Source organism: Prorops nasuta, unplaced genomic scaffold (genome assembly GCF_024137725.1).
Source record: "Prorops nasuta isolate Cenicafe-Biocafe unplaced genomic scaffold, Cenicafe_Pnas_1.2 PNAS00006, whole genome shotgun sequence".
Classification (NCBI taxonomy): domain Eukaryota; kingdom Metazoa; phylum Arthropoda; class Insecta; order Hymenoptera; family Bethylidae; genus Prorops; species Prorops nasuta.
In genome coordinates this window covers 9,044,223-9,058,207 of record NW_027116803.1, presented here as the reverse complement: position 1 = coordinate 9,058,207, position 13,985 = coordinate 9,044,223, and the positions used below count along the sequence as shown (strand labels likewise).

The following is a 13,985-nucleotide window of genomic DNA, read 5'->3' as shown; positions in this document are numbered from 1 at the left end:
CTTACACATTCACTACTATGACATTATGTCACAATTATTGAAACTATTGGGCCACACAGAAATGCTTTATAACTTAGTCCTTTTCATTCATTGTTCTTTAAGTATTTCTTTCCTGCGATTTAAATTCATGAAGAATTGGATTTAGCCTGTAACAGAAATAAAATAACCACAAAGTATACTTCTTTATAAATTGACAATAATTTTCATTTTGTGTTATTAATTTATACTCATCTGATATAATTTTTCTTCTCTGTTATGTATTAAAATCCTTCCTTCTTTTCCGCAATCGTTTTTCGAAAATATTACTTTTATTTACGATCCAAAATTGAGGGTTAATCGCGCCATTTGACAGCTACGGACAAACTCCCTAGATATCCCTTCACCCCTCTAATTCCTACTTCCCCTCGCCACACGCAAGATTAATGGCCGAAATTGTATAAGAATAATGATGAGAGGATGAGGTGGGGGGGGGGGGGGGGGGGGGTCGGTGAAGAGGAGGAGGAGGAAGAGGAGGAGAAGGCGAAACGCCATGCCGACATGCCGAGTGAAACGATCAATACTTGTGTGTTCGTATTCGAGGAAGAACGACGACGGTCGAGAGTAGGCGAGAGTGGCCGAAAGGTGACGAAGGGGGCCGAAGTACGGGCCGATATTAGCCGAAGCGGAGCCATGAGCGGTGTTGCCGGCCCAGTCGCTGTGCGGGAGTGGTCACCGAGGGATATGTGATAACGTAACTGAGTGCGATCCAAAGAAAGATTCGACGTAGTTTCCCATATTTTCTCACCCATTTACTTCCATTATTGGCCAGGACTGGGCGAACACGAAATACGCATAATCTGCTATTTTACGCTACAATACCGATCTAGTCATTTTTAACCTATATCCCGCTACGTAAAAGTACAGTCAACTTTACAGACTGTCTATTCGTTTAAGTATTTATAGTACAAAAGACTTTTAAAGGCCATAGGTAGGTGAAATGGTTCTCGTATTTTACACGCATTGCCATTAATTCTAGTTTTCTTGGTAATTTTGCTCCGCTGCTCGCGTACGTGCTTACTTGCGTCGGACTGTGTGCGTGCGAGTGAGTGCGTGTGTGGTTGTGTGTGTGTGTGTGGTTGTGCGTGTGTGCGAGAGGCAGGTAGTAGAGTGGATCCGATGTGTCGTACGCGCGCGCGTTAATGTGCCTGTAAAAACTTGTTCATAACATCATTCAATTGTTTCCTTCTATTCATACCTTGCTCTTATTCAGCTTTTGCTTCGGCGTATTTCGCCGCTCTGGCATCACTTCCATTTTGGCATAACTCCTTTTCTCGACCGTCAACGCGTCGCCGTGGCCGTCGTCGTCGTCGTCGTCACCCGTGGAAAATCTATAAATGTACATTTGTATTTTTGACGGATCTACCCACTCTCTATTCCGAGTTCCTCCTATGCGTTTTGTGCTCGCTCTCCTGCAGAAATTTACAAAAGTTCTACTCGGGAATATCACGATCGTGATGGGGGAAAGTACTACGCCGCAGAGCTGTATTATCATATTGATTTATTCTCCATAACACGCTGGTGGTTGTACGAATATGTAGATAATTGTTTGTTTATTCTGTTTTTTTAATTTCTAATTGATTTTATCAGTAGGATGCTGATCGAGTTTCGACGAAACTCAGTCTTTTTATTTATTTGACTTTTAAGGCGTGGCAGTGATGAGATAGTGTATAGCATGTCTGTGTAGCCAAGGCTAAAGAAGAGAATAGTTAGTGTAGAGGGGAGGGGGGGGGGTGTCGCTATCAGAGGAGAAACGAAAGCGAAAACTCTTTGGTCAAATTAACGAATAAACAAAAGTGAGCGCAGACAGAAATTGTGCGTTGGAATACCGACGAGACGTAGCGAGAGACCTTCGGCGTGACAGCAGATACCTCCCACGGAATCTCCTATACACGTTACATGACTAAATATGTATATCAACAGTTACAAAAATTCTCCATACGGATTGCCTCTCTCACCTCTTTTTATCGTCTTGTATCAGCCATTTGGAAAATTGTCTAATTTTCAACTTTTAATTTTGTCGCAACAATCGTTGCTTCAAATGCGAGTCTTCGCTTAGAAATTAAATTTATCGAAGATTGCCGATCTCGAATTTTAAATTTATTGCAAACACTGGGAAGATATGAAATTATTACAGTGATTCGACTAGCAATAATAGGGTAAAAATAGACTTTAGTAAACTTTCGTTAATTCTGCTCTTATTAGCCAGTAAGTGATGCTGTACAGTAAGTGTTATAGTATCTGGCAACTTGCAGTCAAATCGACACCTTAACGAGATAAAAGATAGAGCTTTCAATGTTTCGTAAAATCTTTGTATCGATGGTGATTCGCCTTATCTTGCGAGTACATTTAACCAAAAGTAGAATTTATTGTATATAAAGTTTCATTGGGAGAGAGTAATGAGAACGTGTCGCATGACGCATGGCGTTAAGACAATTTTTATTGAAATGTATATATAACAAAAAGATTCTTCCATTACACGTAAAATATTCGAGAAAATTAATTCGTACTGATCAATTATTTTATTTGCAAATCGGCCCCCATACACACTTATGACGTTCGTCAAATAATTAGGAATTTCTATAAGATTTCTCTAAAATAACACTATTGATTTTAACAAGATTCATTTATTTTCGTTCTGCGCGCAGTGATTAAATATTATCACGTAGGAAACGCGAGTGTACATGCTCGTTTATAATTCAATAACGCTAATGTTAATTATTGTAAATTAGCTTTAAAAGTTGCTCGTTGATACGTTTAGAGAATCAAAGTAAATAATTCCCACGAATTTACAAACTTGTCTGACAAAATTAATAATAATTTGCCTATGTGTGTAAAAGATAGGCCATAATTATTTTTATTAAACTATAATGTAGCACAAGATTAGCCTAATCCAATATATAGATGCGTTCTTATTCTATAAATTTATCTAAATAATTTCTTAGATATTTCATTTATTTACGCCGTTTAAAAAGGGCTCGTATAGTCAAAACTTTGTTCTATCAAACCTTATCAGTCGTATAGCTTGAACAGTCGTGGGGTTATATAGAAAATAATGCTAGTGTTGGATAGATAAGAAAAAGCGTTTATTAAGCGGCCAATGGAGGCGCGGGGTGTCCAGAGCACCCCAAGAATTGAAATCTATCAGTAACTTTGCGAAAAATTTCTGCAGTCACAAGTATCAGCGTTTAATTAACACATAGAAATAACTTAAAGAAATGCGACTGCTATTGTATACCAAAGGGAACATGGCATAGATGATATTTATTGAACAAAAATTTGAATTTGTAAATATTTTACGTCAAGTAACGAAAAAAGAAATGGGGTTTCCTTCTTCACCCCACGCGTCTATCTACGTAAAACAAAAACCGCCTATTAGTGAGTTAATAGGTACTTTTACCTTACCTAATTGTATAAAGGAAGGTTGCACTTGTTATTTCGTTGAATTAATACCTATAAGCTTCGTTGATAGCCAATTGCTTGACAATTTTCTTACGCGATCCTTCAAAATTTTTAAAAATACCTTGTAAAGTGATAAATATAAGAAAATAGTTGGCGGGGGGGGATCTGTATTTATTTTACGATTATTCCTTCTGCATTGTAGTAGGACAATATTTTTGCGTCATCACTGTACGTGATTCTTTTTCTAAATTTCAAAGCTAATTTGTTTATTTATGTTTCGAGGGTAACTCAAGAATCGTCTATATTGTTCTCAACGTCAAAATTTTGCCATACAACATGATAAGCTTCCGATAGATTCCCCGCGAGTTTTTCCAAGCGATATTATTGAACATTCTAATTCCATTAGAAATATAGATACATAAAACAGTGAAATATTTGATCATGTTGGCTCGTGTCATTTATATGCCAAAAGTACTGAAAATAATTAAGAAATAATATTGAGTCGTAAGAGATAATAGTTGGCGCCACGCCCACGTTTCGATTGGTCACTCTGAGTTCGGCAAACAACGGAGCCAATTGTAAAAATACAAGAAATTTTCGCTATTGGTATTCGTCGTATTGGGATCGATTCAATTAAAAATTGAAATAGGGCTCAACTCGTTAATAGTGATGGACGCTATGGGCAGCAATAGAAGCGCGCTACACACTAGGACGATAAACCTTTCCCACAATTGTAAATGCAAAAATACACTGCCAAAGAGTTTGCATGGAGAAAATATTGATGTTATTATTTTTCGCAAAGATTGATTTGGAAATGTTGAATCCTTCAAGGAGAAGCTTATAGATTCTTTTGTTTCTTCGTACTGTGAATATTTACGTTAACGTTAAATCTGCACAAATGATTCTTACGTCGGAACGTACGCAATTTTTGACGGTAGTTTCGCGAGTGTGAATGATATTTTTAATTGCATCGACTAGTCCCGGACACCATAGTTGGTAGAAGAACCAGCTAACGACGAAATAATCGAACGTGAGAAATGGTCGATGAACCAATTTTTAAGAGATTCAAATTGCAGATAATCATATGTATATAAGAAAGAATTTTTTAAATCGAACAATTCGAGTTTAATTTTCGAACCTCGAACAATCATTAACGCGATATTATTGTTTTATTATTTTCATTAATATTTCAGATCATTTAGAGAGTTTTTAACTGGTTTAAGAAAGAAACTCCAAAGTCGCAAGGAATGACGTATTAATGGTTCATTGGAGCCTTTCTAAATTTAACATTTTGTTAAAACTCGTAGGAATTTCAGTCGTGTCGTACGACGTTCTTCTAAAAAATAAATTACTGATTTTAAAAATAGCTGTGGATCTTCGTGTATTATTTTAAATTGAATCTTAAATTAGTGTAGGGTTGTACAATATTAACACATATTCAAAAAAGAATAAAAGGAAATTCTACAAGTGTATCAGTTTTTATCGAGCAACGTCTAACCAGGATCTTTGTTCTCACTGAATAAATTTGATAAAGGGATCACACACACACACACACACACACACAAAATGTAACAAGTGGTTAATAAAACTGGCAAACTGTACCAATCGATTGTTTCGAGAGCTCAATTATCGACATGCGTTGTACGCCGATGCATAAGCCAAAATCTTGTGTGGTACACCGGAAACTGGAGATGCGCACGAAAATGCTTCGATAAACAGCCAGGCTTAAATTTTGATGGGCAGGCGCACACGAGCATACGCTCCACATAAATTTTGTACTTGTGCGCCAACCTACTTTATCCTTTGGAAATTGTTTCCCAAAAAATTGGACTAATACCAACGTTCTTAAATATGAGGGAAAATTTCAACAACAAAAATCAGTCTTCCTCAATTTCTCGCTTCTAATTTTCAAAGCAATATAACAATATATACTCCTTGTGCATTACTTTGCCTGATAATATGTTTTTGTAGTTAAAATCCTGTTTCTTTTATACAAGTTCAATGTTTCAACATGGAATTTAGTCATACTCAATTTTTCGCGTTGATATTTCAAAGCAATTTATAAATACACACTTCTTTTGGTACTTGACTGATAACGTGCCTGTAGCTAATAACCTCTTCAGTTTCTTTTATAGCTTGAAATTTTCAAAAAAGAATCCAGTCATCCTACTGAGGTTTTTGCCTCTAGTATCGAACCAATATATCGATATATATATGTATATATACTCCTTCCAGTACTTGACCCATAATATGCCTGTAGTTAACAACCTTTGGCTCCTTATATAATTTAAAATGGGGAACAGTAATGTTCAAATACATTGTTATACTCGTCCATGAAAATCATAACTCTCTTCGGTAGGTCCATCAGTTTCAACTTTTAAAATAATTCATTTTTGCATTATTCGATGATTCTTAACCCCTGGTATGATGTAATCAAATTTGAGCGATAGATCCGACGTAGTTTTTGAACGACAGCCTCTTTTCCGTAGCAGCTGCACTTGGGCGAGAAAAGCCCTGATAGAAGCCGAGCCCTCGAAAGGAGGACTTTTACCTGTGTCATTATTCAGGCTCTGTATGCATCGAATGGGAAGCCGTTCCAAGCATATTCTAGTTGAATAGCTTCGCAAATATGTCTGAGGATAAATACACCTGAAAACTTTCTCCAACGTTGTGTTGCTGCCAGATATACGACGAGTATCGATTCACAGGAACGAAATCGCTCTAATTAAAAACTTTGGACGCCCTTTTTCCGAAATATTTTCCAAATTAGCTCTCATCTCTGACTCAAATATGGAACATTCGATCGACTTGAAACTTTCTTGAATTCAGTGTTTTTTCTAATCCCACCGGAACCTCTCCACTCGTTTCATTCATTGGCCAAATTTTTAGACAAGATCGTCACTCGTGTCTTCAAAAATCTCTCGCCATTTCCTTGGATTTCAATATTTTTCGCAATCCTATATTTCGTGCAAGTGAAATGTCTTCTAGGTCAAGGCACATTTTTTTTCTTCATTAATTCTACCTACTCTGACAATTTAGTCCTTTGTAATACAGCAGGGGAATACTTTTTTCAGGGCTCAGAAAAAAATTCATAACTTCTGCGAAATCAATTATTTTCTGACAGAAATATTTACACAATTTCATTGAATATGCATCGATACGTCTCTCAAGTTTCAAAACGATTGATACACTAGTTTTGTGTTAAAATAATGCTCGAGAGTCATCTTGTTTACGAACGGTCAAACTGGAAGGGTTCCCATTGATGATTTAACGTTTAACCCTTTTCACAGCTCTTTGTGGGGTACGAACAGTGTAAAATTTTCAAAAAATCATTTTTCTCTTTCTTCTTCCGTAAATCATTAATATATATTCTAAGAAATATGTATGTCAAGTTACGAACCAAACTTCGAACCTTAACGAACATAATTAAACTTTCCGCATACGCGAGCAAGAATATATTGTGTGTGTGTGTATATATATATATATATATGATATTCAATCTTTAAACGCCGTTTACTCGAAATCACTTTTTTTAACCTCGTTGACAGTATAACGTGAAAAGTCTTTGTCCCAGTAACTTAATTAAAAATTGGTCTTGTGGAGACAATGTTCCTTTTCAGTTGGACGCAGCCGTTCTTCTTTTTATCTGTTTTATATATTTTTTTTAATATAAACAATTTTCTATTGAAAAATTCGTGAAATAGTGATTTTTATTTTCCAATATGTGCTATTTTCTTCTAAACAATTTTTTTTTTGAAATTCCCCTACGTCCAACCATAGCTCTAATAATACATACTTTAAAAAACCATTTCGTTTTTTAACCACAGTTGATCCATTTTCATGAATCGTTGTCAATGTGTTACTGAAGCAAAATTAAAAATGTGCCATTTTCAACAGATCGTTGCTTAAAAATAATCCATAAAAAAAAATATATGAATCTGTACTGGCAATTGTACTAAAGATGTGTACAAAGTTTTAGTTGAATCAATGGAACCGATTTATCTTTATAAATTATACAAAAAACATGGAAAATTTGGACTTTTGCACTGTTTATATCCAGCGATCCAATTTCAATGAAATTTTTATATTCATGATTTTTTTTGTGCTGATTACGATTCTTACTTTATAATTATAAAATTCAAAATAATTAATCCAACATGGCAATCTATGCTGACTTTAAATTTTGTTGCATTAAATTGTGACCTAATTTTGAGCTGAGTTTAGAAACCAAGTAGAAAAACTATTCCCTCTTTTTGCAGCAATTCGACTATTTTACATTTTATGAAAAGTACAATAATTCAATTTTTCGAAATATCAATTTTTTCCGAAAAAACAAACGCGAAGAAAATTCTGCAATAAATGTAGAATGTAATACTGTGTAACGTGTCATAGTAAATATGACTATTTAATATGTGTTGTTATACTAATGGTACGATAAAAATGATGTGAGACAAATTTACATAGTTCGAGGGGCCTCTCATTGTTATAGACAAAGAGCAACTCAGTGTCACTGCTTTTTACATCCCATCGTCATTCTCTCTCTCTCTCTCTCTCTCTCTCTCTCTCTCTCTCTCTCTCTCTCTGTTTCCAATAAAATTACCCATTTTAAAAAATAAATTCTTCAAGTTATTCTCAAAAGCTTTTGAAAAGCCTGTCGTAATTATTCATTTTTTCTATTCGTTTAGGAGATATCTCGCTTTGGAAGTATATGTAGACAGCGCGACCAAGAGTGCGCACGCGCAGCAGTTACCCACACTACTTCACTGAAGCCCATTCCTATTAACGATTTTAAATTGAAAGAATCAATAAACGACCGAATGACCTGGACAAAAATGGAGAAAGCTTTTCAAAAAGTTCTTCGGGCTAAATGTGAGACTGTGCGATAAAAAATTGGCGGTTCTATTAAAAAGAAATAATAACCTTGAAATTTAAAAAGTTGTGACCTTGAGCAAAATTTTTATTCCTAGCTGTGAACACCCTCTCCGTAACTTTTTAATTTTCTCTCGTATAATAGTTTTCTCTCATTAATAACGTCATAGTTGGTTCAGATTGTCGTATTTATACTGATACAACTTGTATATGAGAAGAATGCTCTTAAGGGAAAAAACAAAGATCTTTAAATTGTCGTGATAAAGAGAAACTGGTTTCTTCTTTGAACAAATGAGACTTTTACTTAATTTGACTCTGACGATCATTTACATTATAAACTCTAACGGAACTTTTTGCAATACTTGTATAATTTGAATACCTCAGAGTATAAAAAGTAATTTATACACGTAACAACTGTAAATCGATTGGAAATATAGAATATACCAAAGATAAGTCAGTGGATCATAAGTGTTGTAACGTTGACTTTTAGATAGTCGATAAGAATAATGTCTCTATCGTGACAAATGTATTACTTACATTTGTTTGATTTCACCGATAATTATTACCTAGATATTTCGAAACAACTGATCAAGAGCTTAAGCTGCCAAATTTAACAATCTAAATTCTCGGATTATTTTCCAGTAGTCAATTCTCATTGATTTTCGATGAAAACGTGTGTAGATGGTTAAAATTTATCACCCCCCCCCCCCCCCCCCCCCGGAGAACACACATAGATACCAGACGATGTGTATTTCAATAATTATAAAAGATACTCAAATATTGCTCAGGACCTTTTCGAAACGTCTTTACTAAAATTTGGAAAACTAATAGTTGCTGAGATACTCGTATTTTCGCATCTATACTCTATAGTAGGTTATAATTAATTGTGCATATGGAACATACAATTAAAACGTATCAATATCTGACCTATAAACAGTTTAAACACATATTTTTACTTATATTGAACAACAATGTGATAAAGTTAAAAACATTTTCTTGATATAGCTGATTATCAAAGTATTATTTTGTACGATTAGGACAAATTCATTTTCAAAAAGGTAATTGAGATTGAAGTAATACAAATTCACGCGTGATGCAAAACAAGATTTCATTTATTTGGGATTGCGTTTATTCCAAAAGAAATTTGTCATTGTTCAAAAAATGAGCATAAAGCAATAGTTTAACTCTCTCATACGAAACGAGCGCATTTTCTTGATGAGACTGGATACTCGATGTTGCAAACTGAATAGGTTCGAGATATCTTTCTAATCGATGGAAGAATTTACAAATTATTAATGTTTGAAAATGATCCATTCCGGTCCTTTGCAAACGACCTTGACGTTAAAATAAAGAGTAGGAAAAGTGAGGAAACAAGGGATGAGTAGCCTGCGGAAAGAATCGATCGTGTGTATGAGAATACATTCGATATTAATTATAAATCAATTCTTAGTTGATACATCAAGAGAGCTGGCTTATTATTCGTAACACGCATTTCTTGATAGTTAAAATTGGCATTGTGTATTTTATGCTTTTACACTGATCGAGGGAACTGCGATAAGCAAAACCTAGTAGCTTCGATTATTTAATCATACAGATAATGTAGCTTACCGACTCATTGATCATCCATTTTTTTATGTCGGAGATTTGTCAGACTCGTCAGTCTGAGATGTCGTGATGGATTTCCGTGATACTTGTACTTTTATCACCTTCGAATACTTTTAAATTAGCAAAATTAATTTTAAAATATGTTTTCTAATAACACTGCTGAAAACTACGTAATCTGGCAGGTAGAAGAAATAGAGATATGAATCGACAATGAATTTTGATCAAGGTGTATCAGCCTTATTCAGGTTACTAACTCATTACATATTTCTTTTCTTCTACCTCTCTCGGTCTAACTTTATCAATTAAATTAATTTTTTTAAATTTCGAAGTTGATATTTATCAAACAAATCGAAACATATTGTAAATGGTTGCCCTACAGACTATACTCACGTATATTTGTACATCCTGCATGTTTCATCGTGAAACTGGACTGGCAGATTGGAGAAGGAGCGGGGAGAGAGAGAGAGTCGAATCAGTAAAGTAAAGAAGGCTAGTGCACGTTGATCGAAGTTAATTATCGATTACTTCAAACTGTTTCAACCATATGAAAACCATCAGTGCTGTTAGAGAACGTAGGTCAACAGAAATGTTGTACTTTTAATAGTATTCGAAGGTGATCAAAGGGCTGGAAAAATTTAAATCCTACTGAAATCCATAATGGAAGTCATTTAAAGTATTTGGTAAATCAGTGATATAAAGGAAAGATATTATCTCATTGAATCGGTGAACTTTAGTTATTTTTTCATCAGTTCATTAATATTAAATCTCATCCTTCAACTGTACGAAAATGTAATAACAATTGACTTAATTTTCACAAGTCGAAGATATCTTAAACTTTTAATTGTAATTCTTCAATCAGCCTGTTAGTGTTAGGAGTAGCTTTCATTATGTCAATTTAAATTATTAAGTAATGCAGTTACAAATAATAATTTAATATTTCTACTTTGCCAACTAAAAATTATGATTTCTTCAAGTTGAATATTAATTAAATAATCAAGTTAAATAAACAGCAAATGTATCCTCACATTCGTGATCGACTTGTCGTAAACCACCAATCTTTTGTTTTCTTCACTTTCTCTTTCCTAATTTTTCACGTTAGAGTTGTTCGAAAAGAGCCAAAGAGACCTAATTTTAAAAAATATGAATAAATTTTTAATCCTTATTTCGATTCTAATAAAAATTTATACCTGTACACATGTTGCCTTTACGTTTCTGTACTTAAACAAAAAAAAAGGTAAATTCTTTCTTTATTAGACATGTGCAAACCTACACAATCACAATTTAGTCCAAATGTCTATGTAATTTTATATACGAACAAAACAAAAATCCTTAAAATGTGAGAAAATTTAGCCATATTTAACGCTGATATTATGTACACACATCATTGCACATCTCTCGTTAACGTAATGCTACTGTGTAGGCGTACACATTGCGACTACACTGTTCATATGTTTAAGGTATGCATCTTATGTGTGCTGATAAAACAGATAAATAAACCTATATACTTCAAAGCTATATAACGTGCATGTATACATATTAATTGTACGTATAAAATAATATACGCTAAATATAGAGATTAGAGCATCTTATAATACGTGACATGTGCTATACATGCTAGTGCCTTGTGGCAAAAAAGAGAATATTGGTAGTATTTAAAAGAAACACATTTATGTTTATATAATTTATATTCAATATCCAGCAATCTATGTTGGGACTATAATGTACATGATGCGGTATGTAGGATCATGCATCGTGCGTGGAGGTACTGCCCACTTAACATCCCTTCACTAAAAGAGGAGACAGACAGTTACAGCTTCTTGCTTATGGTTAAATTGGTTTTCTAGGAGCAAAAAATATATACAACTACTCCTCGTGAGTTTGAATGTGTCTTTATTTGTGTGTATGACTCCCCAGTAGATTCTATACACTTTTCAAGTGATACAAATCGTGTATTTATTTACTCAGAGCAGTAGAGTAAATATCACTGAATTCTACATGTAAAACGAAGTCTGTGGCACCTCTACCAGACTCTGCATACTGATTGTTGCTCGACACCCGGTTAGAGACGCTTTTACTTGTTATTTTTAGTTTTAGCATGGATCTGGACACACCGTGTGTCATCTGTCCTTTGGTATTTAATGATTCCAACCCTATGTCTTAGTGTGTGGCTGCGTATTTATCGTTTTTTATAGCTGTATTTTATTCTTGATTGTTGAAAGCTTATATTTATTCAATCATCCAACGTATTCTTAAATAAATTGTAAAATTGTTTAAAAAGGATAACTCGTTCTACCCAACTGTTCTTCGTATACATCGTTAAAGCGGTTACCAAATTCTGTATAAGATACACAGTCCAATTAGCTACCGAATTATTCATCATTAAACTTTTACCAGGCACCGTTCTTGCAGGTTATAAAAATATTAAAATTGAATGTCCAAAATCGCAATTACGTGGAGGCAAATGATGCAAATAACATTGGTAAATCATATTCCAAATAACGCGAATCTATTATGCTGCAAAGATTGTTTCACAAGCTGACCACTAAAATCTATGAGTACATTTCGAGACTATATTAGAATTGTCGCATAGAATTTGATATTACTCACTTATAACTCGGAGAAATTCAATATAACAAACAGAAATCTTCCTTTCCCAAAAAACCAATCATCTCCAATGAGCTTGACACGTACACGAAATGTCATGGGTAAGTGTGTAATATACTAAGGAAGTAATTGAAGCTTACACACAGACGACTACATAAAATGACAAACTACTTTGGCTTATTGCATGTGATGAAACAAATATAAATGAACTAAACGTTGTATTGAAAACAGTAAATTAAACGTAGAATAATATGAATTTATTGTGTAACATTTTTTGTTGATTTCCTATTTTCTTATTAATTTAGGAAAAATGTATGTGTCTTCTCAGAAATTCAATTATTTACGTAGAGCAGGAAGGATCTTTGTCTTAACTTACAGATCTGGTCGTTCGTTTGTTAATTCTAGTATACTGGAAGTTTAACTACATTTATATTGCCAATATTTGGCACATCAATATTTATAGCAGTTTACAATTAAAAGAAAGGCCAAGAAGAAAAACTTTAAATATACTAAATTCAAACTCAGAATTAATGGAGTATAATTATTAATTCTTTACTGAAAATTCATCTAGCAGTGCTACCCACTTGAAACTTTTTAATCGGTGTTACTTGACAAGAATAAAGACAACGTTCAGTCAAAATTTCTACAGTACAAAGTAATAACAATTTTTCTTCGAGAGGCCTCCCTAATACTTTACCATGAATACTCTCATTCTTCAGTGTCGAGATCGTTTCTAATGCACATGGGAGCCAGTGCTGGCGGAATTCAAGGATTAAAGATTCCGTGTTCTACCCCCCCCCCCCCCCCCTCTTTCCTCCAAACGAAATCTACCAGCAGATTCATAGATTTTCATCTCTACACGAACCTCTTCTCCTCTACGCTTACTAATGCTCCACAACGCACACTGTTACAGAGTAGCATTCGTGAGACTTGCTCGGCCTACTTCGGCAGACTTCGTTACAATTCTTGAAAATCTCGGCTTGCGCACTTTGCTATCTCTCGACTGGACTTTATTATGTCACATATATCTTTCCATGTATACAAATTCTGAAACAACCATTCTTTTATATATTTGAATTTATTACTCTGTTATAATTACATTTGTGCGAATACTTAAACTCAAAAGGATATTGAGGAATTGCAAGTCAAATAAATTTTTCAATATAAACATTTTTTCCAGAGAATTGCAAGTCAGTTTTTATATTAATTTAAAATAACGTATTTGATGAAAATAGGAAATATTTTAAAGTTGTTCATTAGCTACCGAAAGAGTTTCTTATTTAGTTAATTATTTTATTTAATAGAGGGATAAATCATTTATAGATCAATCTCCTATAAATTGATCGATATCTGTTGCAAAAGATTGCGGTCGCTCATACCGACCATTATGACCCTCGATTCCATAAAACTGTTCAGGCTAGTAAAGTGTATTGTGGAAAGTGGGGGGGTCTGAGCTTTTGCAGTCTTGC

At 34.2% G+C, this 13,985-nt stretch overlaps 1 protein-coding gene across 2 annotated transcripts in view; it reads left to right on the top strand.

The window, feature by feature from the left end:
* Positions 1 to 676: 676 nt before the first annotated feature.
* The window catches only part of 14-3-3zeta (tyrosine 3-monooxygenase/tryptophan 5-monooxygenase activation protein zeta), a 72,776-nt gene continuing 59,467 nt past the window's right edge, over positions 677 to 13,985 (top strand). The window contains exon 1 of one of the 2 annotated variants that reach the window (XM_066728849.1): positions 677 to 967. The gene's annotated coding sequence lies outside the window, so the exon portion shown is untranslated. The remainder of the gene's footprint in view (positions 968 to 13,985) is intronic. The other variant, XM_066728848.1, reaches the window with a different exon arrangement.